The sequence below is a fragment of the Narcine bancroftii genome, chromosome 6 (genome assembly GCF_036971445.1).
Source record: "Narcine bancroftii isolate sNarBan1 chromosome 6, sNarBan1.hap1, whole genome shotgun sequence".
NCBI classification, from domain to species: Eukaryota; Metazoa; Chordata; class Chondrichthyes; order Torpediniformes; family Narcinidae; genus Narcine; species Narcine bancroftii.
Window position 1 is genome coordinate 24,753,512 of NC_091474.1, and position 27,501 is coordinate 24,781,012.

A 27,501-nucleotide genomic window follows, 5' to 3' on the forward strand; every position below is an offset into this window, starting at 1 on the left:
GGTCTTCCCTGATGGGTGTTAGGGCACCATCTCGATCCGAGATTTGGCACCATCAGGCACCCATCCGACCACTATCGACAACCAACAGACACTCTCCCCCACTCCATCTTGAGGGTCCCTGAACCTGCTGCTGACCACACTCCACCCCTGACAACTGTTGTCATCCATGATGCATTAGCATCACACTCCCTCCCTGCTTCACCTGTCCCTTCTCCCCAGGGAACTCTAATCGGTGATGACAGACCAACCACACAGGCTGCTCAGGGTGCCACAGCTGTGCCCCAACCATTATCACGTCATTCGCTGTGGCAGAGGAGACCCTCTGACAGACTTGACCTGCAAAATATGTATATGTGTATATATTTGCTTTGTTTTCTCTTTTTTCACCCACAGAATTACTCTTAACATGGAGGGTGAATGTGGTAAACCACTGTTACATTGTGATTGGCTACTGCCAGCTGGACACACCTCCCGAGATCAATCCTGCTCATAACCCTTTTACATGCTCCCCATTCACCCTGCCACGATCAGTCAATGAAGTTGGTTGCTGCTCCAGTCTATAGTCAACAAAAGCCAATCAGTTGCACAACCTCATTCTTTTGTGGTAATTGATGGTGCATCACAGACGTTTCGGGCCTGAGCCCTTTTGTGTTTCAATTTATTGACTGAGTGTCCATTTCCTTGTCCTAATTTGTGCACCTTTTAGATTGCCATGTTAATGAAATTAACTGTAAAGGGCAATAATTTCTGTATCATTGCTATTCCTAGTAACGCAGATTTTGGAGACTTCTCATTTAAAAAAAAATTTAGACAGACAGCATGGTAACGGGTCCATCCAGCCCATGCTGCCAAAGTATGCCAAATAACCAACAACCCCCATATGTTTTTGATGGGTGGGAGGAAACCCACGCAGACATGGGGGAGAATGTACAAACACCTCATAAACATTGCTGGATTCAAACTTGGGCCACGTGCACTGCAGTAGCATAGCACTAACCACTACACTAACAGTATCATCCAGTTGGTGTGATTGTATAGGAGGCTCCCAAGATAAATGGGCACACGCAGTCATTGAAACTTAGATAAACATCATGAATGTTACAAGAACAAGCCAAAAACAAGCATGGTACTCCAAAATAATTCAGGATATATAAAGCTCCCTGTCAGAGTTTCTGAGTGAGTGGGGAGGGAATGACCAGAAGCATGATTAGGATTAAAGGGCATTATTCAATGGAGTGGCTTAGCAATCTTGGGAGAAGAGAATTCGAGAGGTAACTTTATAATATTAAAAGGTTTAACATTTATTGCAATCTGTCCATTAAGAATGCATGTTATAACATCAACAATTTTTTAAGGTTAACAATGTGGTGATATTTCAAAGTGCATATTTAATGTAAAAAGGTTAATAATATTTAAGACTGGAGGCACAAGAAATTGCAGATCTATAGAAACTAAATAATAATGGAGTATTTAAGAATGCAATAAAAAATGTAATTTAATGGTGTCAAGAATACTGTAGCAGTTGAAAAGGGTTTATGCAACAAAATGCATATGAAGAAGTTTTTTTTAAACTTAATGGTATATAAGAAATGCAATACACAAAAGTGCTGGAGAAACTCGGCAGGTCACGCAGCATCTATAGGAAGCAAAGGGTAACCCACGATTTGGGCCTGAGCCCTTTATCAAACCTGACTTTCCTGTTTAATAACAATAATGTGTTTATTATGTTGAACAATTTGGAGGATTTAAGAAGTTTTCTATGGGTGAAGTTGAACAATTTGGAGATTTATGACTGAATTTTATTACATAATGTAGTCACACTAGAGACGCAGCGAGCAAAAGAAACACGCAGAGTCGAAAGTGAGTTGAACCAACTGACTTTAATAGAACTCTCTTGTGTGCTTAAGTTCCTCGGGACCCAATGACGCTTGTGACTCCCGGGACCTTTATGACATCAGCTGCCAGGCTGAGGGCTTGCCCCGCACCTGGAGCTCTCACAGTCAGATCTGCTGCAGACTTGCCCTTGACTCCGTGAGCCGGTTCACATGACCCCCCCCCCCCCAACTCCAAGAACTGGTGTTAGGAGGTGTGGCCAACACCTTTTTAGTCTGTTTGGGTGGCCCACCTCGTTGGTGTGGGGGTGGCATAGTCACAGGGCTTTCAAGGTCTAGGTGTGATGGTTTGAGATAGTCAATGGTGAAGGTCTCCACATGGCTGCTCATTGTTGAGGATTCACATGGTTCCATTCTGACACACCACCTTATATGGGCCCTAGTACGGCTGTTGGAGTAGAATCCTATGCATGACCCTGCGGACAAAGATGTAGTTGTAGTCCTGGAGGTCCCTGGAGACAAAGGAAAGTTTTCAGGCCATGGCACGAGGTTGAGACAGGAGCTAATGTTCCTACCTTCTCTCGGAGTCTTGACAGCACTGCCTCCTCTGTGCCACGCGACTCTGGCACAAACTCGCCTGGAACCATCAGTGGGGCGCCATATACTAATTCTGCAGAAGTGGCTGTTTCCTTTGGAGCTGTACAGATGCCAAGAATCACCCTTGGGAGCTCATCCACCCAATCTAGGTCTCGGAGGCATGCCAATAGGGTCGACCAAGTGCCAGTGGAAATGCTCCACCAGGTTGTTGGACGGCGGATGGAGGCCATGTTGTGGTGTAGCTGAGTCCCAAGTAGCCATGCAAGCGCCAACCATAGACTGGATGTGAATTGCAACCCCCCCCTCAACTGTCTGGGGTGATGTTGGCAGGCAGGCCAAAACATGCAACCCAGCTTGCTATGAGGGCTCTGGTGCAGGACTCCATGGATGTGTTGGCAAGCGATACGGCTTCTGGCCACCTGGTGGACCTGTAAACCATGGTGAACAGATACCTTTCCCCCCAGGAGACCAGCAGGGGACCAACTATGTCCACATGGCCATGCTCAAACCTCCTGTACATCAGCTAGAAGGGTTGAAGGGGGGCCTTCACGTACCTTTGGACTTTGGAGGTCTGGGAACGTATGCATGTCCTGGCCAGTTCCCGACTTGCTTGCATAGGCTGTGCCAAGCAAATCTATTCGCCACCAGTTGGATGGTTGCCCGAATGAGAGGGTGAGCCAAAGCATGTAATGTGTCGTAAACGCGACACCTCCAAGTGGCTGGATCAATGGCCTGGCATTGGCTGAAGGACACGTCACAGAGGAGCTTGCTGCCCGTTGGGCCGATGGGGATGTCCTCAAGTTGCAGGCCTGAGATGCTGGGGCCACCAGTGTAATCATACTAGGCACACAGTGAATGAAAGAACCACGCAGAGTCGAAAGTGAGTTGAACCAACTGACTTTAATTCCTGTAATGTGACTGACTGCACTCAGAGACAAGTGAGGAGTACAAACATGCTTTTAATAGATAACAATCAATGGACAGTAGACACAATATTCCTTAGGTGAATCTGAGGTAAGGTGGGAAAACCAGAATTTATATCAGGATAGGTGAGGGAGGAGCCAGCTATCTGAACAATACATAGACTGGAGATTGGCGTTATGGTCGTCCAGAGTGTGTCCACAATTGGTGATGTTGTCAAGATTAGGGAAGGTAACCTTTAACCTGTTTCATCAACCATTTTGCCCATCTGTCTCTGGAAGACCGAGACCCCAGTAGTGATGCCAAAACGAACCCTCTGGAACTGATAGAGCCATATGTCTGCCTCAAATACTGTGTAGGGTGTAGGGGTGGTCCTCAGAACGGATTGGTAACTGGTGGTATGGAGCTTTCAGGTCAATGGTTGAATAGACCTGGTACTGCGCAATTTTGTTTACCATGTCCGAAATTTGAGGGAGGGGATATGTGTCCAGGAGTGTGAAACGATTAATTGTTTGGCTATAGCCATTCACTAGCCTGGACTTTTGTTTCCCTTTCACAACTACCACCTGGGCTCTCCATGGGCTGTTGCTAGGCTCAATTATATTTTCTTTGAGCAGCCGGTGTGTCTCGACTCTAATAAATTCCCGATTCCCTGCCTGTATGACTTGCTCTTTGTAGTTATTGGTTTGCAATTGGGAGTCAGGTTCAGAAACAACAATGGGGAGGGGGGGGGGGAATTAATATTTAGGGTGGAGAGACCACATGTGGTGTCCGGCTTTTGGGACCTTCCGTACCATACTGTGTTTGGAGGAAGTGAGCCAAAGACCTCCATGGTCACACTTTTAAGGTAACACAGGAGCACACAAATCCTTCAGTACATACAATCAGAACTTAAAAAATTCCCCCCTTTTACAGTTAGATGTACTATACAATACCCTTGAATCATCGCAGAGTGCGAGTGTGAAGCTAGGAAAATGTCGGGTACACTCTTAAGTTGTACCACAGAGCCATCGCAGAGTTTATAAAGCCCTCTGTGGAGCCAGCATCTACCAAACAATCAGTCAAATGTCCACTTATCCTCACCTCCATCTTTGAGTTATTCAATTGGTGGGGTATTGCCTGATCCAGGACGACCAATGCCAGTGCTCCAGAAACCTCGTCTCTCCCCTTGCTGATGTCAACTCTCTCCTCTTGGCCCATGAGCAGACAAGATGGCGTCGACCACGAGGTACAGCAAGATGGCTGCTGTAGCTTTACTTCTGGTGGCGTGTCTTGCCACAAGGTGCAGCTAGATGCTGGCGGCATGCAGCATGGAGAGGCTGAGGCTGGCACTTCAGGACTTGGGCACGGGTCAAATAATGTTTCGGGGGTTGCACTCGCGGTTGCCCTTTTTGGGCTCCTTTAGTCTGGCAGACTTTCACCCAGAGCCCTTGGTTACTGCATCCTGAGCACACGGAGTCCTTTGCGGGGCATTGGGCATGCTGTGCCTGTCCACAGAAGTAGCATCCTGGTTGCATGTGACTGAAGGAGATGGCGCTGGAGCTACGTGGGTTACTGGCGCCCCAATGACCAGTCCTCTGAAAGGTACCACTTTCGCCCATGAGGGTGGGTCTGTTTGATTGCTTTCACCAGCTTCAGGGTGCTGGCCAAGTCTTTCTTCCCCAATTCCCAGCAGTTGCTGCCTCATGTACCTCGACCTCACTCCTGCCACAAGAGTGTCCAGATTTGTTCTATTTTGTGGTATTTTCTGGTCAGGGTCCACAATTCAAGGACGTAATTCTCCAGCGACTCACCAGGATACTGCTGGCATTGAGAGAACCAGTGCCTCACCTGCCTCATGTAGCAGGCCATCATGCTTTCTACGGCCAACTCATATGTAGCACAGTCTCTGATGACAACGAACCCCTTGAGGCTGACTCGAGAGAGAGAGAAGAGCAGATCTCCAGTGACTATCGGAATTGAAGGCATCTTGTGTGGCCGTCAGGTAGGACTGGAAGCACTCCAGACAATAGGCAAATTCCTCTGGGGCCTCAGGGGACAGAGGGTCGATCTGGAACATGCCTGGATTGAACAGGGCTTCCATCCTACTTCAAAGTGAAGCTATTAAAATTGTAATGCGACGGATTGCACTCAGAGACAAGTGAGGAGTACAAACACACTTTTAATAGCTTACAATCAATAGTCACACCCATAGTCCTCAGGTGAATCTGAGGTAAGGTGGGAAAACGAAGGTTTATATTGGGGTAGGTGAGAGTGGAGCCAGCCATATGAACAATAAATAGACGGTGAATTCCAGTTCATTGCAAATCCCTCGGAACCCAAAGGCGCTTGTGACTCCCGGGACCTTTATGACGTCAGCTGCCAGGCTGTAGGCTTGCCTTCTATCCGGAGATCTCAGTCAGATCTTCTGCAGACTTGACCGCGACTTTGTGAGCCGGTTTTGCCTGTTGCATGGGCGAGCAGCTACAATACACAGATTAAACATGGGGTATTCAACAATTCCATTTTATAAAGACCTTGAGTAATTTTGGCATCTGCAAGAAAGGTTTTTTTTTATTGACAATAATTTGTAGGGGGTTTAAATAAAATGAGAGGGCATTCAATAGTGTGTGTTTTAACATTTGGGGGATTTACACATGCTATATTAGGCTGAAGACCCAACTGTGCTAGGTGGGTCACGTCTCCAGAATGGAGGACCATCGCCTTCCCAAGATCGTGTTATATGGCGAGCTCTCCACTGGCCACCAAGACAGAGGTGCACCAAAGAAGAGGTACAAGAACTGCCTAAAGAAATCTCTTGGTGCCTGCCCCATTGACCACCACCAGTGGGCTGATCTCGCCTCAAACCGTGCATCTTGGCGCCTCACAGTTCAGCGGGCAGCAACCTCCTTTGAAGAAGACCACAGAGCCCACCTCACTGACAAAAGACAAAGGAGGAAAAACCCAACACCCAACCCCAACCAACCAATTTTCCCTTGTAACCGCTGCAACCGTGTCTGCCTGTCCCGCATCGGACTTGTCAGCCACCAACGAGCCTGCAGCTGACGTGGACATTACCCCTCCATAAATCTTCGTCCGCGAAGCCAAGCCAAAGAAGAAGAAAAATTAGGGAATTAACGATGACTTTCCATTAAAAGGGATTTTGGAGTAAATTGAGAATAATTCGAAGGTGCATTCATAAAAGTTTCAAATACAGTACCGTAAAGCTTCTAGTGATTGCCTGAAGCAGGGTGCTGCAGAAGGAGGTGGGAACAGAAAAGTCCCTGACGGTGTGCAACAGGTTCAGGCGTCCCTCCAGCTGGGGTGTGATCGGCGGACGGTGTTGGGCAGGGCACAGGCCGGCGCAGCCTCGTTGTGGCGCGGGGCTGGCGGGGGAAGCGCGGCGCCGCCATATTGTCGGCAGTCGGTGTTTTCCGCGCCGAACGGTTCGGAGTTAAAGGGGAGGCAGGAGGAGCGCACGATCGGGGGCGAGAAACAGACCACTATATACGCGCACACTGCAAGAATTAGGAAGAGAAGCCGTCCCCTCCCTTCTCCCGAGCAATTTCCTTTCCCCCCTAAAAAAGAGAAAGAGAGAGGAAAATCCTGAGGCGCAGGCAGGTGAGGGGGGTGTAATGGAGGTGGGGGGGGGCAGGGATAGGCCGCTGGGAGGGGGGCCTGAGGGCGGGGGCGATGCTGGGGCCGAACACCAGGCTGGGGCGGGGAGGGGAAATGGGTGTGATATTTCCTAACCCCCCCCCCCTTCCGTGGTAGGGATGGGAGGGGGAATGTGTTAATTACACCCCCCCCCTCGCGGGTTGGGAATGGGTGTGAAATTCCCACGTGGGATATGGTGGAAATGGGAGAGGGAATGGGTGTGATATTTCCCCCCCCCCCCTGTGGTAGGGATTGCTTGGGGTGGGGGGGGGGGGAAATGGGTGTGATATTCCCCCGTGGGGTGAGTGGTGGGGAATGGGTGTGATATCTTCTGTGGGTGAATGGTGGGGATGGAGAAAAGGGTGTGATATCCCCCCTATTGTGGGGATGGGAATAGGTGTGATGTTCCCCCCCCCCCCCGTGGTGGGGGATGGGAAGGGGTGTGATGTCCCCCTGTGGTGGGGATGGGAAGGGGTGTGATGTTCCCCTGTGGTGGGGATGGGAAGGGGTGTGATGTTCCCCTGTGGTGGGGATGGGAAGGGGTGTGATGTTCTCCTCCCTGTGGTGGGGATGGTAAGCAACATGACATTCCCACCACTGTGATGAGGATGGGAAGGAGTGTGATATCTTCACACATCCCCCCCCCCCCTTGCTCTGGTAGTGATGGGAATGGGTTTGATATTCCCCCCCCCCCCCACTGTTGTTGGTATGGAGGGGGGGGAGGGTGGGATATCCCCCTGCGGTATGGATGGGGAGGTAAGAATGGGTGGGATGTTCCCCCTGTGTTGTGTATTGTGGGGGGGTTAAGAATGGGTGGGATATTCCCCCTGTGTTGCATATGGGGGGTGTGAATGGATGGGATATCCCCCTGTGGTGGGGACACGGTGGGGAATGGGTGGAATATTCCCCTGTGGTGAGGATAGTTGTGGGGGCTGTTGGCTGGGGTATCACCCTGTGGTGGCAATGGGGGGGGGGGGGGGGTGGGGAATGGTTGGGATCTCTCTATGGTGGGGGAATGGATGGACTATCCTGTGGTGGGGATGTGAATGGGTGGGCTATTCCACTGTGGTGGGGAATGGAGTGGGGGGGTCAATGGGTTGGATACCCCCCCTGTAGTGGGGGTGGGAGGGGTTAGGTGCGGGCTATCCCCTCTGTGGTGGGAATGGTATAGATGGATATCCCCTCCGTGGTGGGATGGGAGGGGAAATGGGTGTGTGGGGTGGGCTATAATGCATGTGGTTGCGAGGGATGTAATGTGAGTAGTGCGGTTGGGGAGGAGGTTCTTGCATGTGTGGAGTTGGGGAGGGGCTCATCCGTGTTGGGGAGGATCTCTCATGCATGTGGGTTTTTGAAGGTTTCATCAGGGGGGGCGATAATACATTTTGGGGGGGGGGCTTGTGGAGTTGATGTAGCATGTGTGATTTTGGGGATGCACTTTGGGGGACCAGTACATGGGTAGCAAGTGGGGTTGTATCCCGGGCATGGGAGTTCTGATGTATATATGATGGGATAGTGTAGCCATCGTAGTGTAACTTTTTCCCCCAGTCTGCATTAATATCTCATGATTTGGATTTTTAATGATAACTAGTCCATTGGTTTAGAGGTGTTATTTTGAATGCTATCAAGTCAAATAGAGTTTATATTTGAGTAATTATAATTGGAATAAATGCTGGCATCAATAATGTTGATTGTGAAACTATCAGACTGTTTAAAAACCTGACTGGAGCACAAGTGTCCTTTTAGGGAAAGATCAGCCATTCTTGTCTGGGATTGCATACATAAGGTTGACTTCGCCAGGGAGAATTGGAGATCGTCTAGATAAGGCAATCTCAACCTTTTTCTGCTATGTCACCCAACCCCCCCCCCCCCAAAGGCTCTCCTCAATGATTTTTGGGCCCTCTTCCCTGTGAAACAATTACGTTTTGGTTTCTTCCTGATTTCTCTCCTACCGACTGCATAATAAACACAAAATACTTATCCATGGTTTTGTTTTCCATGTTTCAGTTGAGAATGGCCAGTCTTGATGTATCAGCAATGGCAGTGATGTCCATAATCCCATAAATAAATGTATTAAATAGAAGCCTGTTTGATCTTAATCTTAGTTTTATTGTTTGCAGGGTAGGTCAAAGAGGAAAATGAGATTGTACAGATTAAAATGAAAAAAAAACAAGATGAGTTAGGTGGGTTTGTGTGATTTAATGTTGAATGATTGAACTTTAATGCAGGAATGGATTTCTAATGGTAAAATTTACAGAGGTCCTTTATAATTTAAAAAAAAATATATATTGTCTTGCAATTTATAAACTATAAATTGGATATTGTATCCATTAACCTTTTGATAGCCTGTTTTTTTGGGTGGGACAATTTGGTGTGGAATATTTTGTAGTTGTATGAAGACATTTTATGAATTGACTGTGAAATGCTATTATTGGAAACTGAGCCTCAAATGTGGAAATGTCAATTTTCAGTGGAATTGGGTACAATAGGTTGCAATTTAAAATGTATATTTTTAATTTCACTTTGCTGAGATCTATTCTTTATTAAGAAAGGTGCAAGGAACATCATTAATGTGCCTGCTTAGACCATCAAATTATTTAAAAGCAAAATTTAAATTATTCAATTTCTGATTATTTTACTGCAAAATTTATGATGACATTTGCAAGCTGTGCTTTGCAGAAAAGAAGATAGTTGTATGATTTTTCAGGTAGCTGAGACTAGAAATTATCGACTTGAGATGATCAACCAATTTATTCACTGTGTAAACAACTTGCTTTCCAAAGTAGCTGCATGTTAGAAAAATGGTTGTTGCTGAATATTACTACCTTTCAAAATATAAAATTGGAGTTAAAAGTAAAACATTTTCTATTTTGATGTTCTGTAGATTCATTGAGTGAAAATTTAAAAAAAACTGTTACAAGATTAAATTACACAGTATGCCTGATAGTGCACAAAAGGAGGAGACAGACGTGTTTATCTGAAACATGTGCCTATATTTCTGATTTTGATAGATTCATTTGATTCCCTTGAAAGTTTGGTCTTGGCTTCTAATATGTAAACAAGGTTGTCAATCAATTCCAAATTTTGTGATGAAATGGTTTGTGAAGAGGGAAGTCAAGTTGATATGTAAACTTGAGTGCTAGCCATCTGCAAGAGCATTCCATCTATTGTCACAGAAGATTGACTTTGAAAAGTAGTTTGATAAAGATCTCCATCATAGACATGAGCAGAAATTGAAACACAAGGGTTAGGGCCTGGAGGAAAATGTGCACTGGTGTCTATGGGTGGATGGACGAGTGTGAGAGAAGCAGATCTCAGTGGAACCACATGGGACTGCAGATGCTGGAATCTGAAGTCAAACATAATCTGCTGGAGAAATTCAGCAGGTCAAGCTGCATCAGAGGGAGAAAAAGAATGGTTGACATTTTGAGCTGAAATGTCGACTATTTTACTTTTGCAGAAATTGCTTGACCTAGACATGGAACATGGACTATGGAAACAGGCAGGCACATGAAGAGTGAAATCACATGCAGATAAAGATGGTGTGATTCTTTTTTAAAATAGAGGTGAGACAGTATAAATTAAATGCCACAATTTTCAGTTGGTTTCAAGAACTGCATATGAAAGCTTTGAATGCAGGCAGGACATGGACATTTTTCTTCAATGGGCAAAAGGGATTCTTCAAACAAGTAACCATTAAAGAGTCTATATACCCTTGTTTGGTATTGTTGCCTTTACTGGCCACCATAGCAGATAGGATATTAAATCTTTTGGTTCTGGCACCATTTGTGTGTATATTTTAAAAAAAATCACTCCATGTTTTCTTGATATCAACAAAGTTTAGGAAGGAATTCAGAGATAATTATGAAGACCATAAAATGTGGGTTTTAATACACGATTGAAGGATATGGATTAAAGATAACACTTGACAATGAAGATATTGCTTCCTAAACATTTTGGGTGCATTTTATGGATTTTGGACTGCTGATCACGAAAATCACCTTAAAATGTTCCTATCACCTAGATATGGCCTACTTTTGTGATTTCCTGTCATATTTTATTTCTACTTCAAGTCTACAAAACCTTGAAGTGCAACATGTCATGAAAATTCATTTTCTGTATTTGCACTTGAACATCTTCCCTGCTCATCTTGGTGCAGAGAGTGAAAGGTTTCAAGAAAAGTGGTATCAGGGCAACTGGAATCCATCAATGCTGGCCATCTATTGTTGGACACTGACATGGGAGGCATTACATGCCGAGTACAAATGAGAATCAGTGGCAAAACATTTTTGGGTCATTTGAACTAAGGCAATGTGTCAGCGTCATTATGTGATTAAGCATGCTAAATTCAATAAAAGTTTATTTAATGTTTCACCAACTTCCTACATGATAGAGCAAATCTGAAATTATCTTTGTATTCATCTTGAGGTTGTATGTCATAATTACCAATTATTTTTCAGGAAGCAAAGCTTTTGGAAAAAATTGTTGTCCAGTGTAATTGGTGAATGAACTAGAAGGAGATGTGAAGAATTTTGCTTTTTCCAAAGTTTTATGATCTATAAATCAAGAATTGCAAAGTATGGATGACTTTCAAAAAGAGAATAGCCAGGGAAAGGTGGTGAAGAAAGTCAAGGGGTGGGGGGGAATGTGGTGGGGTGGGAGAGTGGGATTAATTGTACTCCTTTTATCATAGAGGCATTAGAGGGATGACAAACTCAAGGCCTCTGAATTGTTCAATGTACTTTCAGAATTTTGTAATAATCTCCATTGTGCTTTGATCTTGAGTTGTAAATGGATATCGAGATTGGGAAGTATAGGAAATCAAGACTTCAAAGTGGACTATTATCTTTGGACTTTAAGTAGGACTGAGTTTCAAACTAGTAAAAACACAGAAATGTTGGAGGAACTCAGCAGGTCTTGTAGCATCCATAGGAGGTAGAGATATGTAACTGACATTTCGAGTACAATATGAGTATAAAGCAGGCAGGTGTCTGAATAAAAGGCTGGGGAGAAGGGAAGAATTGGCAAGGTGAGGAGTACAAACAGTTTCAAACTGCAGATTTACAATGATGATTTCTGGTTCGCGTGTAGCTATATTTGCTGGTGCTACTTTAAGGAATATCACTGATTTCTAAGCTAGTTTTTCTGTGATATTAATATCTGCCTTCAGCTTGACAGTGGATATTTCAAAGAAACAATAGTATGTATTTCAACAAGCAGGAGAGGACACGGTTGATAGACTGAAGTACACAAAGGACATCACAATTGTCTCGATTTACATTAATTAGGTTAATGCTCTTTGGTTGAGAAGGCAGAGTTAACATTTTGGAATTTTTGTTTATAAGCTAAAATTCTTTTGTGCTTGTGGGCTTGAGAATGTTGCTTAAAATGAACGAAATTCAAATATTATAATGCTTTATTTGGGCCAAGGTTTATTTATTCCCTTATCATTCATTTGAAACTTTAAAGAATAGGCTACAGTTCTGAACTAGGTAGTTGAGCCTCTACAAAAATAATCAAGACAAATGGTTTCAGTTTAAAATTTATGGTAGTTGTTGTTTAAAGTTGTTTTCTCATTAAAGTGAGATTTTAATGATGGATTGGGGATTGCAGAGTTTGGGTGAATGGATTGTTGCCATATATATATATATATATATATACATATATATATATGGGTAACAGCAAACTAATCGAGCCGGTTATCTAAACCAGCCATTCTCAACCTTCCTTTGACTATGGCCCCACCCCGGACACTGCTCAAAGTCTTCTCTGTGAAATAGACGTATTGGTTTATTCCTTGCTTCTCTCCTACTGACTACATGACAAATATTTATGTATGTAAGGTGAAAAGAAAACAAGGCTTTGTGCTGGGGGGCCCTGATGAGAATAGTTGAAACTGTGACTGGTTACGTCTGATTCACTTGTAGGTGCTTTCTGTTCCATTTGAAGAGTAGAATTAACTCATTGCTGCAAAGTGTGTCCCTCGCAGTTTACCGTTGAACCTGCAGAAATCCTTGCTGGATTTGGCAGGATAGGTCTTAGGTGAGGTCTGCTCAAGCTAGTGTGTACTCAAGTCAATGTTTGCAGGTAATTGCTTGCAAATCTTCAGTTTGCTAGAATGAAATGGTTGTTATTGTATATTATAAGATAGAAAAAATAACAGTACTGAAACTATTGCAAGTGATGCAAATAGTACAAATAAAACCATAAGACAGGTCCAAAATTAGGACATTCAGCCCATCAAGTCTGCTCCACCATTCGAATCCTGGCTGATTTATTTTCCCCTCAATCCTATTCTGCCTTCACCCTATCACCTTTGCCACTAGTAATTAAGAATATATCAACCTCTGCTTTAAATGGACCAAATGACAGCCTCCACAACTGTCTCTTGCAATAAATTCTATAGATTCCCCACCATCTGACTGAAGTGTACTATGTAGACTGGATTTAAGCCATGAAAACAAGGTTTTCACCAATTACTGTACTGTGGATTAAGTGCAGTCATGGCAGTGCTATTATTGTGCAGTTGACAATGGAAAAAAGTGAGAAGAATTTCTCTGAATTGTGCATTTGTTTTCCAGCAAAATCACTGCTTGAAAATGTGTTCTGAGTTTTTAAACTGGGTGAGATGATTCCAACATTCAAATAACTTGTCAATACACGTATCCAGGTTGACACAAAAAATGGTTAGTTCATTTGTCAGGTGAAGGGGGAAACCAATGAGATTGAAGGTTGACTATTCCCTTGGAATTGATGGCCTGCATCTATGAGTCTTAATTCAAATGGTTGCTTTGGGTGTGATCTTCCATAGATTTTGGAATTGTCCAGCTGCATTAGAAAACTGAAAATTTAATGCTCTATTTTAGAAAGGAATATAACCAAATAAGAAAGTTTAGGCCAGTAAGTTTGTGTTTTGAGTTCTTTTAGGATGTAATGAGTGTGGATGAAGGGGAACAGTCGATGTATTTGGATATAATTGTACAACTTAAGAGGAATTGTGAATAGTACAGGATATTAGTTTGGGACAAAAAAATTGCTACTTTGGTGTATTCCACAGTGAGATGTTAAAGGGTCACAATCTCCACTTATAAACACCTGTGTGCAGATGAACCTTTTTGATTAAAGTTGGTCACCTGAAAGAATTGTTTGAAAACCCAATAGGAACGAACATGAAACTGGTTTAAATAGATTATTTTCAATTTGACAAATTGTAAATATATGGGTGTATATAGATTAAGTGAACAAGCAGGTGGCATATACTTTGATAGGAAGAATAAAGAAATATAATTTTCTTTAAATGAAAGAGTGCTGTTTGGAGCGGGATTTTGCTCTCAATCCATGAAATAAAGGTTGGAAGGTGAACAATTAGGCAAGTGGCATGTTAGCCTTTATGGCAAAGGGATGAAATATGAAAGTTGGGAGGTCTTCATTTCTCGCTACCTTCTAATCTGTGAAATCATTCCAGAATCAAAGTTTGGAAGGTTACAATGAGTGCATCTGTCAAGTTGTGGTCACCTCTTTAGCCCTTTTAATGGAACGACGCCACGTTGCAGTTGGCTGAATGAGGGGAAAAAAGGCAGACTTACCTTTTAAGGAGAAAGCCTATAAGGCTGCTCTAGCGTTGCTTTTATGAAGAGTGGCGTCGGGAACTGAGGAAGGCGGGGCGAGGGGTGCAGTAGTGCTGCCCGTCACAGTGAGGTCGGACATCTGTGCCAAGCACTGGCCGTTTTTGTTACTCAGCTCAGTGAAGGAGCATGGGATAGAGGAGAAATGGGAAGAGGACATTTCTGATGGCAGAAGGGAGCCCTAACCCCAGCATCAATCACCATGGGAGCCCTGGTGGTGGGTTGTGGGCAGACGATGTTATCGCAACCACATCAGCCTGGCCCTAAGCATTTGCCTTTAGTGGCATTGCCTTTATGGAGCGACTCGCTCCACCTCTGGGACTACCCCCATACCCCCAGAAAGATCAGAGTCCGCATCCAGCATCTACCATTGGTGTTTTTGTAAAGGTAGGTGCAGCGATGTAAAGGCAGAGAATATCCACCTTTACATTTGCTTTTTTTTAACCACTATAAAAAGACCTTTTGAAAGCCTTCAGATAATCGCCTGGGGCGGTGGAGGAGTTTGGAACAATAGGGACATTGAAAAGATTCTTAGACACATGGACGTAAGAAAAATAGAGGGTTATGAGTGTGAGGTTGGGAAGGGTTAGATTGATCTGATGTAGGTTGATTTAGGTCAGCACAACATTATGGTCTAAAGGACATGTCCAGCGCTGTAATATTCTATTGTCTTTCTGCTAAAGGATTAGTGAAATGAGATCAAATATTACTTATTCAAAGTGAAACATGCATGAATAGGCAGTAGTTCAGAAATTATTAGGTTGATTCCTAGAATGAGGGGCATAGTTTGTGGAGGTTGCCTTTAGAGTTCAGAAAATTAAGCTGATCTTGTTGAATCATACAAGATTCTGAGGGGATATATTATTTGCTGAGTGTATCTCACCTTGTTGGAAAGCCAACAACTGGGATTTAAGATAAAAATGAGGAGGAATTTCTTCTGAAGTTGCAAATCTTTGGAGAAGAGCATTGAGGAACAGGCACGGCATCCGAGGTTCATCTTGGTTTGAGATCCAAGCAGGAATATGAAAAACTTTGTACAAGTTGTATCTCTTTTATCAGGTGCTCTGTGGTCTGGCTCCTCCCATGGTCTGGCTCCTCCCATGGTCTGGCTCCTCCCATGGTCTGGCTCCTCCCATGGTCTGGCTCCTCCCATGGTCTGGCTCCTCCCATGGTCTGGCTCCTCCCATGGTCTGGCTCCTCCCATGGTCTGGCTCCTCCCATGGTCTGGCTCCTCCCATGGTCTGGCTCCTCCCATGGTCTGGCTCCTCCCATGGTCTGGCTCCTCCCATGGTCTGGCTCCTCCCATGGTCTGGCTCCTCCCATGGTCTGGCTCCTCCCATGGTCTGGCTCCTCCCATGGTCTGGCTCCTCCCATGGTCTGGCTCCTCCCATGGTCTGGCTCCTCCCATGGTCTGGCTCCTCCCATGGTCTGGCTCCTCCCATGGTCTGGCTCCTCCCATGGTCTGGCTCCTCCCATGGTCTGGCTCCTCCCATGGTCTGGCTCCTCCCATGGTCTGGCTCCTCCCATGGTCTGGCTCCTCCCATGGTCTGGCTCCTCCCATGGTCTGGCTCCTCCCATGGTCTGGCTCCTCCCATGGTCTGGCTCCTCCCATGGTCTGGCTCCTCCCATGGTCTGGCTCCTCCCATGGTCTGGCTCCTCCCATGGTCTGGCTCCTCCCATGGTCTGGCTCCTCCCATGGTCTGGCTCCTCCCATGGTCTGGCTCCTCCCATGGTCTGGCTCCTCCCATGGTCTGGCTCCTCCCATGGTCTGGCTCCTCCCATGGTCTGGCTCCTCCCATGGTCTGGCTCCTCCCATGGTCTGGCTCCTCCCATGGTCTGGCTCCTCCCATGGTCTGGCTCCTCCCATGGTCTGGCTCCTCCCATGGTCTGGCTCCTCCCATGGTCTGGCTCCTCCCATGGTCTGGCTCCTCCCATGGTCTGGCTCCTCCCATGGTCTGGCTCCTCCCATGGTCTGGCTCCTCCCATGGTCTGGCTCCTCCCATGGTCTGGCTCCTCCCATGGTCTGGCTCCTCCCATGGTCTGGCTCCTCCCATGGTCTGGCTCCTCCCATGGTCTGGCTCCTCCCATGGTCTGGCTCCTCCCATGGTCTGGCTCCTCCCATGGTCTGGCTCCTCCCATGGTCTGGCTCCTCCCATGGTCTGGCATGTTTGAATCTGCTGCCATTAGTATAAACTTCTTACAGACAGTGTGGGACTCGAACCCCAGAAGGTGCTGTAAAGGCATTGCACTAACCTTGCCACCTCACAGTATTAGGTGCTATAAAGGCTGAATCTGCTGCTGTTGGTACAAACTCTTTACAGATAACGCGGGACTTGAACCCCGATCCCAATCGCTGGTGCTGTAAAGGATGAATCTGTCGCCGTTAAGTACAAACTTCTTACAGACAGCTCGGGTCTCGAACCCCAGTAGGTGCTGTAAAGGCATTGCACTAACCTTGCCACCTCACAGTATTATTTCCTGTTTTAAGCTTTGTTCTACCTTTGATATGTTCCCTTAGGGGACAATTTCTGTGATCCGGCAATGGTCAGGTTCCAACGTTGCTGGATTAAAGAAGCACAGCCTGTATTTAGTTGGGAACTTTTACATTGCAGTAATGAATTTACCATAACGATTCAGGATCAGAATTTATTGTCGTGAACATGTCATGAAATTCATTGTTTTGCGGCAGCATTACAGTGCAAATTGTGCCGCTGGCTCCTGTACCTCCTTCTAGTGTGAAGGGGGCATGGCCTGGGTGGTGGGGATCCTTGAGGATAGAGGCTACTTTCTTAAGACCACCTCTTGTTGATGTTCTTGATGGAGAGAATTCTGTTGCTCAAAACTTGAAAATGAAAGCTAAAGTGACATTTTCCATGCTGAACATCTCTGACTTCGTTAAAAAGCTTTGGACCAAATTCTATTGGCTTTGTCTCCTTGTGGAGCTCAATATCTGTCTTGTTCAGATTCTTCAGCATTATACTGAGGAATCTTCCCCTCCTCCTGCACGGGAGTCACCTAGCTTAACTTATTGTTTGATTGTCTTAATGTGGTTTAATTTTAATGTCACAAAAGCTTAAGATGTTAAATATTAAGGTTTTGAATGTCTTTGGGGAGCAGCGGACTCTAAAATATGCTTGAGCTTTGAGAGGATGCCCCTTCTTTTACCCCAACCTCCTTCTGAGTTTTACTTCCTGACAAATACCATCAAGATGTTCTAGAATAGAAGGCTTAACCATGCACTTTCTGAGGCATCCATCCCAGTTAATTACAGATAAGCAGAACCTGTTGGGTGTTCAGGCAGTTTAGCTCATTGACACAATTGTGTTTGTCATTTGCAGATCTGCTATACTTCATAGTAGGGCATGGACGAACCACTATGCTTTCATTGCATAGTGGAGATGTAAGTTGCAGAAGACAGAATTTGGTTTTATCTCTCTGGGCAAACAAATGGGTTCTATGAAAAAAACTGTGTTTGTTAAAATCAAGTATGTCAATTGGTGCGTTTCCTCTCATAGAAAAGAGCTCAGCGCACCATGTGTTCACCAATCATGGTGCTTGTTTAAACTAATCCTATCTGACAACGCATGGTATAAATTCTTCCATCTTTTGCCTGTTCATGTGCCTGTCTAAATGCCTCTTAAATGTTGCTGTGTGTCTGTTTCCTCCACTTCTCTGGCAGTGCATTCCAGATATCTCAAAAAAAAACCTTGCTTGCAAATCTCCATATGTGCTTGCATTACCACATTCAGGGAGTTATGGACTTCTATGTCCAGATCCCTCTGTATATCAATGCTCCTCAAGGTCCTACCTTTTACTGTTCACTTTCCTCAATTTTTTACCTCACAATTTGCAACACCTCGCACTTGAAAGGATTAATTCCATCTGCCGTTTCTTGACCCACATTTTCATTTGTACTCTCACTGTATCCTTTGTCAACCTTCCTCACGATCAACACTGATCACTGTGGTACACCACGTGTCACAGAATTCTAGTAAGATCAATCTTTTTCTTAGTCTTTTCAAGATTTAATTAAGAATGCAATTTTTCTGACTAATCAGACTTGAGATATAAATTATTGCAACTGTTGCTTCAGTACTGTGTTCTGTATAAATGCATTATGAAGAAGGTGACTTTTGTTTAGTCTTTCATACCCACGGGTCAAAATTAAGGACATCATAATCCCAAATATGAGATCTGTGATGTTAATACCAATCTATCTGATGACTGTAAATACAGGGCTCCAGATTTTTCATCAGTGAGATGAACCATTTTCAATTGGTAATCTCCATGAATTGAGTCCAGAATTCTTTCTTGCCAGCTTTTTTCTTGTTCTGTATGTTCACTAATGAACAGAAATTTAGAGCAGGGAGAAACTGATAACCTAAATTGTTTGCAGAATTTTGCACTGTTGTGTGTTAAATTTCTGCCATGCCATTTGTTTTAAATATCCTTGGCCAATTTGCAATTCTGATTATATATTCTATTTTAACACTTTTTTGAGGCATTTTGTTTTCATCTCCAACTTCTGCTTAATTTTATTTAATGTGTTCTTAGCATTTTGAAGAGACAGTAAATTTCTTAGAATTGGAGCATAGGCTGATAAATATATTCATCTTATTTCAAATGTTGACCTCATATATTTTTCTTTTTCGAAGAAATTATTCTCTTGTCTCTGCTTATCCTTGGCATGAGTTGCCCATTTTGTAATGTAGATATCTTGGAATTGCTGAAAAATATTTTTGACCATTTTAGAAATCAACAAAATCTTTGTAAGATTGTGTGGGAAAAGTGCTAGACTTTTTAAGAGATGATACAACTCGCCATTTATTGGTTGTGCTTTTAATTTTAAGACCGATGACAATAAGATAGCTCTTAATTATCAGTCTGATTGTGGTCATTATTTTAGAATCTAAGCCTTGTGCGTTGCTTTAGAATCTAAGCTGTGATGTGTGAAAGGGTCACTCTAGTAACCCTTTTAAATATATTTTTTCATTGAAGCATCTGAAAATTGACATCAAAATGGCTTTGAATGGAGCAAAAGTACATAATTCCAGTTTGAATGTTGTATTGGTTAACCTGAATGAGTTGAGATACGTGACACAATGGTGTAATTTTTAAGATGAAGCCAGTTACTGTAAACTGATTTTTAAGCTGATGCTCCTGTCAGTATTAAGCAATTGTATTAACATCTACATGAAAATGGGAGTTTTTTTTAAAAAAAGACACAAGAACTCAAAATAGGAAATGGGAGGAGATTAAGCGCAACGATTCAAAACTTTCATGATCTACATGTTCTTTGAACTTGTCCATTTTCCTGCCTGAAATTTGCAAAATTCTTTATTCCTTTTCAGTTCTAAAATCCATCTCATCCTTGTAACTACTTGAGAATGCATCTCTGTGAAAGATGGTTCTGAAGTATACTTCCTCAAGAGGCCACCACTGTTTGATTCAACCACCCACCTCTTCACTTGCATCCTGCTTCTGCTTTGGTTTCCTCAAACAGCAAAGTAGTAATATGTCTTAAACCTTTGACATGGATAGACTAGATCTTTATGAAAGTAGTAACTGCATAATGCGGGGTTACCTACATGGCAAATTAGTGGTGTGGGTCTTTACAATGTAAATGCATTTCAGATTAGATACTGTTTATTGTCATGTAATAAAACAAAAATGTAATATTACACAAAATTGCCTTTAGTCTGCCATAATGCAGATAAAGATTCGCCATTTGAATTATCCAGTGCTCCTTGCAGTCAAAAATAGAAAAATAAAAGAGAGTTCCCCCACCCCCCAGTCAGCAAATATCTGGATTCACCTCCAGTGCTCTCTCAGCCTATGCAGCCACACAGACTCCAGTTCAAAGGGGAGGGGGATGAAGGAGGGAGGGAACAGAGGGGGGAAAGAGGGAGAAAATGACACTGTGCATATTCAAGAGGGAAATGTTTGTGTGTATTTTGGTCAGTATGGTTCATAGTGTGGAAAAAAAAAAATTAAAAAAAAAAACACTGGCAACCTGAGCTCCAGATCAAAATCTCAGGAAGCCTTCAGCGCCCGAGGCCCTTTGGGAGCCCTTGCCCTCAGCATTCTCTTGAATCCCGGATCCAATACCAGTTTCCCATGAGCCTGTCTCCATCGGTCTGTAGCCTTGAAGGCAAGTCGCCAGCAGCCCATATCCTGTGTGGGTCCTTCAGCCGCTGTGCCTGCTGCCATGGTCACTGTTTGCCTCATATGCTCCTCAGTGGGGATAGTGGGGGTGTTCTCCCTGTTGCTGGTGCCCTGCGCTAGTCCGCTGCTCCCCAAGAATCTGCAACCCCTATGATATACTCCCCATCACAGGCACTCCCATCTTGGTCACAGACCCTGTGGTTGCAGGATATTTTTTAAAAAAGCACTGACAACTTGTTTAACAGGCCGTATTTGGACTGGGTAGTAGGACCACGTGGAGCAGAGCTGTATCTCGGCTACCCATTCTCCCAGTCCTCACCAGTCAACAGTACTGCCTTTTTTTTTGGAGAGCTACTTCCAGATTATGGAATTAAATCTACTTTGAAATGGAAGTTCAATGTGAATTGAGTTGCTTGTGGTCATGTGTTCCAATACCGATGCTATTTAGATAATCTGGTGTTTGCTTGACCAGCAAATAATGTGTTGTGAAAAAGCATATGGCCCTTGTACAAAGGTAAATGGAATTAGTTCCCATTTTGCAATCAGATTTTATGTTCCAGGTTCTTAGTTCTGATGCAAAATGGATGAAGTTTTTTCTCTTAAACATGATACCGCTTTGCTGTTAAGCCTCTATATCTAATAAGCTGAATTGAAAGTCAATGCAATATATTGAACTATACCTAGAGCTGTGTAAAGTGCTACCTCAGCTGTTACCTATTGTTGTTTTTCTCAAGGATTGTTCTGTGTTGCTTTGAGTGGAACATTGGGCAAGCTTTTCTGTAATTCTGGAGAATATGTGCTAATCTTTTGTTTTGCATTGAACTTTGTCATTGCAAACCATGTTGTTGCCACTTAAAGATCCTGAACTGTGAATGTTTATAGAAACATCCTAAGCAGCATCTGATGATCTCTGGCTTAATTATCCTGTCTTTTCACCTGCCTGTCCTTTTTGCCATCTTTGCTAATGAAGTCAAGAATAGCAAAATTAGGCAGATGAATACGTGGCAAAGAGACTGGTGTGAGAGACAGGGTTTCAAGTTCTTGGATCATTGGATCTATTTTGGCGGAAGTATGATCTATACAAAAAGGATGGAATACACCTGAACTCACAGTATCAGTATCCTGGCAGGGATATTTAATATAGCTATTAGGGAGGGTTTAAACTAAGTTGGCAGGGGGATGGAAACCTGGGTGTTAGGGTTGAGAAAGAAGAAAATAGAAAAAAGTCGAAGATGCTGTCCAGCAAATATGGCAAAAAGGACAGGCAGGTAAAAAGACAGGATAATTTGCTGAGGATTGGGAAACTTTCAAAAAAGAAAGTTACAGAAATAAACTAAGAAAGTCATTAGGAAAGAAAAGATGAATTATGAAAGGAATTTGACAAATAATATACAAAAGGATATATATGAAGAGTAAAAGAGAGACACAGGTAAATATAGGACTGATTGAAAATGATGCTGGAGAAATTATAATGAGTAACAGGGAGATTGCAGAGGAAATAAATGTTGTTCAGTTCTCACTGTGGAAGTCATTAACAATATACCTGAAAGAGGTCTCAGGAAATAGAATTAGATACAGTCAGGATTACTGGAGAGAAAGTGCTTGGGAAGCTAAATGGTCTAAGGATAGGTAAGTCTCCTGGACTGGATGAAGTGCACCCATGGGTCCTGAAGGAGGGAACTTTAGAGATTGTGGATGCTTTGGAAATGATTTTGCAGGAATCAATAGACTCTGACATGGTTCTGGAGGACTGGAAGATCAGAAATGTAGTTCCACTGTTTAAGAAAGGAGGGAGACAGAAAATTACAGGCCTATTAGTCTGACGTTGGTGGTTGGAAAGTTATTGGCGTTGATACTCAAGGATGAGGTTATGAAATACCTAGCATGACATGATAGGTCCAAGCCAGCATGGTTTCATGAAGGGAAGATCCTGCCTGACCATCCTATTGGAAATTTATTTGAGGTAATCTCAAGTAATAGGGACAAGGGAGAGGCTATGGATATTGTGTATTTGAATTTTCAAAAAGTATTTGATAAGATGCTGTATAAGAGGCTGCTTCATAAGACGAAAACCCATGGAATTACAGGAAAGATATTAGATTGGCTGATGGGCAAAAAGCAAAGTGGGAATAAAGGGATCCTGTTCTGGTTGGTTGCCAGTTACTAGTGGTTTTCCGCAGGAGTCATTGTTGGGCCTCTTTTTACAATGCATATCGATGATTTAGATTATGGATTAAATGGTTTTGTGGCTAAGTTTGCAGATGATACCAAGATAGATGGTGGACCAGGAAGGTTGCAGGGAGACTTGATAGTTTAGGAGAGTGGGCAAAGAAATTATAGATGAAATACAATGTTGAGAAATATATAGTTGTACATTTTGGAAGAAAATACAAATGGGCAGATTATTATTTAGATGGGGAGAAAATTAAAAATTTGGAGTGCATAGGGACTTGGGGGTCCTTGTGCAGGATACCCTAAAGGTTAACCACCAAGTTGGATAGGCAGTAAGGAAAGTGAATGCTATATTCGCATTCTTTTCAAGAGGAATAGTGTACAAGAGTAAGGAGGTATTGATGAGGCTCTATGGGATACTGGTGAGACCTCATTTGGAGTACTGTGTGCAGTTTTGGGCCCCTTGGAGGGAATGTATTGATATTGGAAAGAGTTCAGAGAAGATTTACGAGGATGATTCCTCAAATGCAAGAGATAACATATGAGGACCATTTATTGGAATGGACAGAAGAGATGTGAATAAGATGTTTCCCTTGGTGGGTGAGTCCAGGACAAGAAAGCACTGCCTTAGAATTAGAGGGTACCCATTTAAAACAGAGATGAAGAGAAATTTCTTCAGCCAGAGAGTCATGGATTTATGGAATGCATTGCCACATACATATTTAGAGCCCGATTGTTGGGGGAGTTTGACACTCTGGTGGTGCCAGTTTGGTAACAACGGAGCTCTGTGGTACAAAATCAGTTCTTTGCTTCTAGCTGGGAAGATGCCAAATGGAGCTGGGTCCAAGTCTTCAGCATCGGCTGCAGCTGGAGATGATGACTCCATTAAGTCACCTTGGGCTCCTGGGCAGGAGCGGGGATCATAGTTGGGGATTGATGGCAGTGGGGACTGTAATCAAGGACTGGCGGTAATGGTGGGGAGGTGTCGTGCGGCAGCAGCCGGGAGGTGTGGACTGGCGGTGGCAAAAGACAAAAACCGTTGTTAATGAGGTAGATGACAATTGGAGGAAACATTTTTTAAAAAATCATTGAGGAGAATTTAGTGTTTGGTGCTGCATTTATCTTTATAAGCAGAGATTTTTTTTTGTTGCGTACTAAACATTATTTCATGTGAATTTTCCACTGGCGTCATGTTGGTGCTCAAAAAGTCTGCCGTTGTTGTTGTTTAACCACTGATACAGGTGCAGTATACTTCCAATTAATCGGAAACCGATCAATTGGAATTCTGAATATTTGAAGGTTTTTTCTGCGTGTGACATGACGTTGCAATTTGAAGAAAAGTTGAAATTTTTTCTTACCCATCGTGCTCAAGTGGGGCTATAAGGAATCATTTTCACAAAGGAGACTTTTGTCCACAGGTTGCACTTTGAAGGAAAGGATATTTAGTTTAAAAATGTTCATTTTTTGCCACGAGTTATTGCAACTTTGTGATAAATTGCATTGTGGCATTCTCAGAATACCAGCCACCTGCTCATCCCTCCGAGCCGCCAGCTCGCCCCACCCGCTGTTCATTATGGGCCCAAAAAAGTGAAGCAACATTGGCAGAAGCTCTTCGCAAGTTAGACAAAGGAAAAAGCGAGAGACACCAGAGGAACATCAGAAAGATTAAGGAGACATTTTAAGAGAGTCACCCCAACAAACGAGCGGCATCAACTAGCTCTTCATCCTTTTTTAAAAAGTTTACAATTGTAAAAGTAGATATTTTTTGAAGTAACATATAAACCTTTGGTGAAGATAGGAGCAAATGTTCAGCCTGTGGAGTACCTTAATCATGCTTTGCTTGCAGCAGTTGTTTTAAAATAAAATTTGAATAAAGTGTTTGAATAAAATGGTGTCACCCAGGATGAAGAGCTAGTTGATGCCGCTCGTTTGTTGGGGTGACTCTCTTAAAATGTCTCCTTAATCTTTCTTGGTAAGCTTCTTTATTATTTTATTAAGTATATTAGTAAGGCTTTGTAAACTTGGTCAAGGATGGGGTGGGGGGGGGGGGTGTTGTTGATTATGGTGGCCTAGTGGTTAGTGCAACACTTAAAGCGCTAGCAACTGGGGGTCGAATTTAAATTTTGTAAGTTACGGGAATTACCTGATTAAAGAGAAACTTTACGTAATTAAGCACTACAATACTGATTTTTTTTTCAAATTGTTTTACATTTTGCGCTATCTTTTTACTGTTTATTAATGCTGCTGTATTAATTAGGCATTGTTCGAGTGAGTCCCACGCAATTGGAAAATTCACATATCTGGCATCTATTCTACCTTAGGTGCTGAATACCATATAAGCATCTTTTTAACATTTGCTGTGTATTTGGACTCTGTGGCCCAGTTTTGAGAATTGATTAAAACTATGTTGCATATCCTGCAGTTTTCCAAGCAGTTAATTTAACAGCTTGCCCTCTAACTGAAAACAACAGAAATAGAATTATAGGTAGCACAGATGATTTTAAGCGGACAAGTGAGGCAGATACTGTGAAACAGAACTAATGTTTTAATTTGGTGACCTTTCATCAGAATTAAAAGGTTTTCAAGATGAAAAGTTGACTTTCTGTTCACAAATGGTGTCTGACCTGCAGTTTTATTTCTACAGTAAAACTACAATATGCAATTACCTGTGGGACTTTATTGGGGATAGATTTGGATATTACTCCTCATGTGCTTTAGATGTTATGCAGTATTATAAATTTTCAAGTGAAGCAGGTTGAAAGGGGCACCAGGACAGAGCCCTTAAGTTTAAGGGGAGTGCAGGAACAGAGCCCTTGAGCCAGATGATGAACAGGATAGCAGATTCTCAGAATTTTATTGTCATCTATAGTTTTTTTTTTGCCTTTCAGTTGTTGGGTTCATTGATACATGAATGTGTTCAAGTTATTGTCATTTGATTGTACATGTGCATCCTGATGAGATAACACATCTCCGGAGCTTAGTACCCACACACAGAACACATTTTTTTTTTACTTTGGATCATCACGTATATAAAAATAATTTGCGGGTTTCTAGAATTGTACAACATTGCTGCCTGCGGGAGACTAGTTCCCAGCCTGGCAATCCTGATTTTTATGCTCCTGAGCTCTCGTTAAGCACCACTCCCTGTAGATGACATCGATAGAAGGAAGGGAGACCCCCATTCTGACCTCTGATCTTATGCTTTACAGCTACCATGCTGCACTATAATCCAACCAGTCAGGACACTCTATTGTACACCTGTAGAACGATGTTAGGTTGATGGGGGTCATATAATCATATCATATAACCGTTCGCCCTACAGTCCTGAGCCTCTAGGAAGTTTAGGCACTGCTGTGCCTTCCAGACTAATGAGGTGTTGTGGGTCCAGGATAGGTCATCCCTTAAATGAATGCCAAGGAACTTTGTACTCCGAATCTGTCCTTGGCAGAACCATTGATGTGTCATGGGGAGTGGTCTTCCTGAAGTCCACAATTATCTCCTTTGTCTTGCCCACTTTGAAACTCCAGTTACTGTAGAAGCCTATCAACCTCCTTTCTGTAAACCAACTCATAATTGTTGCCGATGAAGTCAACCACCGTTGTGTTATAGCAAACTTAATGACTCTGTTGGAGCTGAATCTGGCAATACTGTTGAGTTAGCTGCCCTGAGGTGCGCCAGTGCTCAGTGTGATTTCCTAAGGTATCCAGCATGTCAATTGCCTGAGATGTTTTCAAAGTGTAAATAATTGCTTGTTCCTAATCAATTAGTAAATATTTCCAGTCTCTTTGTCAAGTTTATTGTCATCTGATTGTACAAGTACAACCTGATGAAACAGCATTCTCTGGTCCTCTGCAAAATAAGCAGATACTTCTTTTCTTTGGCTTGGCTTCACGGATGAAGATTTATGGAGGGGTAAAATCCACGTCAGCTGCAGGTTCGTTTGTGGCTGACAAGTCCGATGCGGGACAGGCAGACACGGTTGCAGCGGTTGCAAGGGAATTCTCTTTCTCGCACCAGGACGTAGTCCAGGAGGTGCCAGTGCTTGGATCGGGGATGCATCCAGGTAGTCTTCAGGCTGTCCCTCTGCTGAAAAAGGGTGTTTGTAATGACAAGCCGCTGTTCTGCGCAGAGCTCCAACAGGAGGCGCCCGTAATCGTTGCTCTTGCCGACACCATGCTTGCCCAGGATTCCTGGCCAGGTTTCTGAGTCTTTGCCGACGCGAGCGTTGAAGTCGCCAAGGATGACAACCTTGTCAGCTGGAGGGGTGCGTTGAATGAGGTTGCGCAGATCAGTGTAGAACTTGTCCTTTTCTGCTGGTTCCGCCTGGAGGATTGGAGCACAGACACTGATGAGGGTGATGCGACGCTTGTTTTGAAGGGTGACTCGCATGGACATGATCCGGTCCGAGTGGCCTGTCGGGAAGTTTTCGAGTTTGGAGGTAATGGAGATCTTGACCATGAAGCCTACACCAGATAGGCGTCGTTCATCCATAGGCTTGCCAGACCAGTAGAGTGTCTAGCCTGCGCCACGTTCTTGGAGGCTGCCTACATCTGCAA

The 27,501-nt window shown here is 43.6% G+C and overlaps 1 protein-coding gene and 1 long non-coding RNA gene across 11 annotated transcripts in view; one reads left to right on the top strand and one right to left on the bottom strand.

Annotated features, from left to right (window-relative positions):
* Positions 1 to 5,491: 5,491 nt before the first annotated feature.
* Positions 5,492 to 6,648, bottom strand: LOC138735842 (uncharacterized). The gene is made up of 2 exons (XR_011339963.1): positions 6,550 to 6,648; positions 5,492 to 5,813 (listed from the first exon to the last, which is right to left on the bottom strand). It is a non-coding gene; the product is annotated as an uncharacterized lncRNA (long non-coding RNA).
* A 38-nt stretch (positions 6,649 to 6,686) lies between these two features.
* The window catches only part of LOC138735840 (casein kinase II subunit alpha), a 60,925-nt gene continuing 40,110 nt past the window's right edge, over positions 6,687 to 27,501 (top strand). For 2 of the 10 annotated variants that reach the window (XM_069884332.1, XM_069884331.1), the window contains exons 1-2: positions 6,687 to 6,950; positions 9,104 to 9,166. The gene's annotated coding sequence lies outside the window, so the exon portion shown is untranslated. Of the gene's footprint in view, positions 6,951 to 9,103; positions 9,167 to 10,443; positions 10,550 to 27,501 lie in introns of those variants that run through there. The other 8 variants (XM_069884336.1, XM_069884337.1, XM_069884334.1 and 5 more) reach the window with 5 other exon arrangements.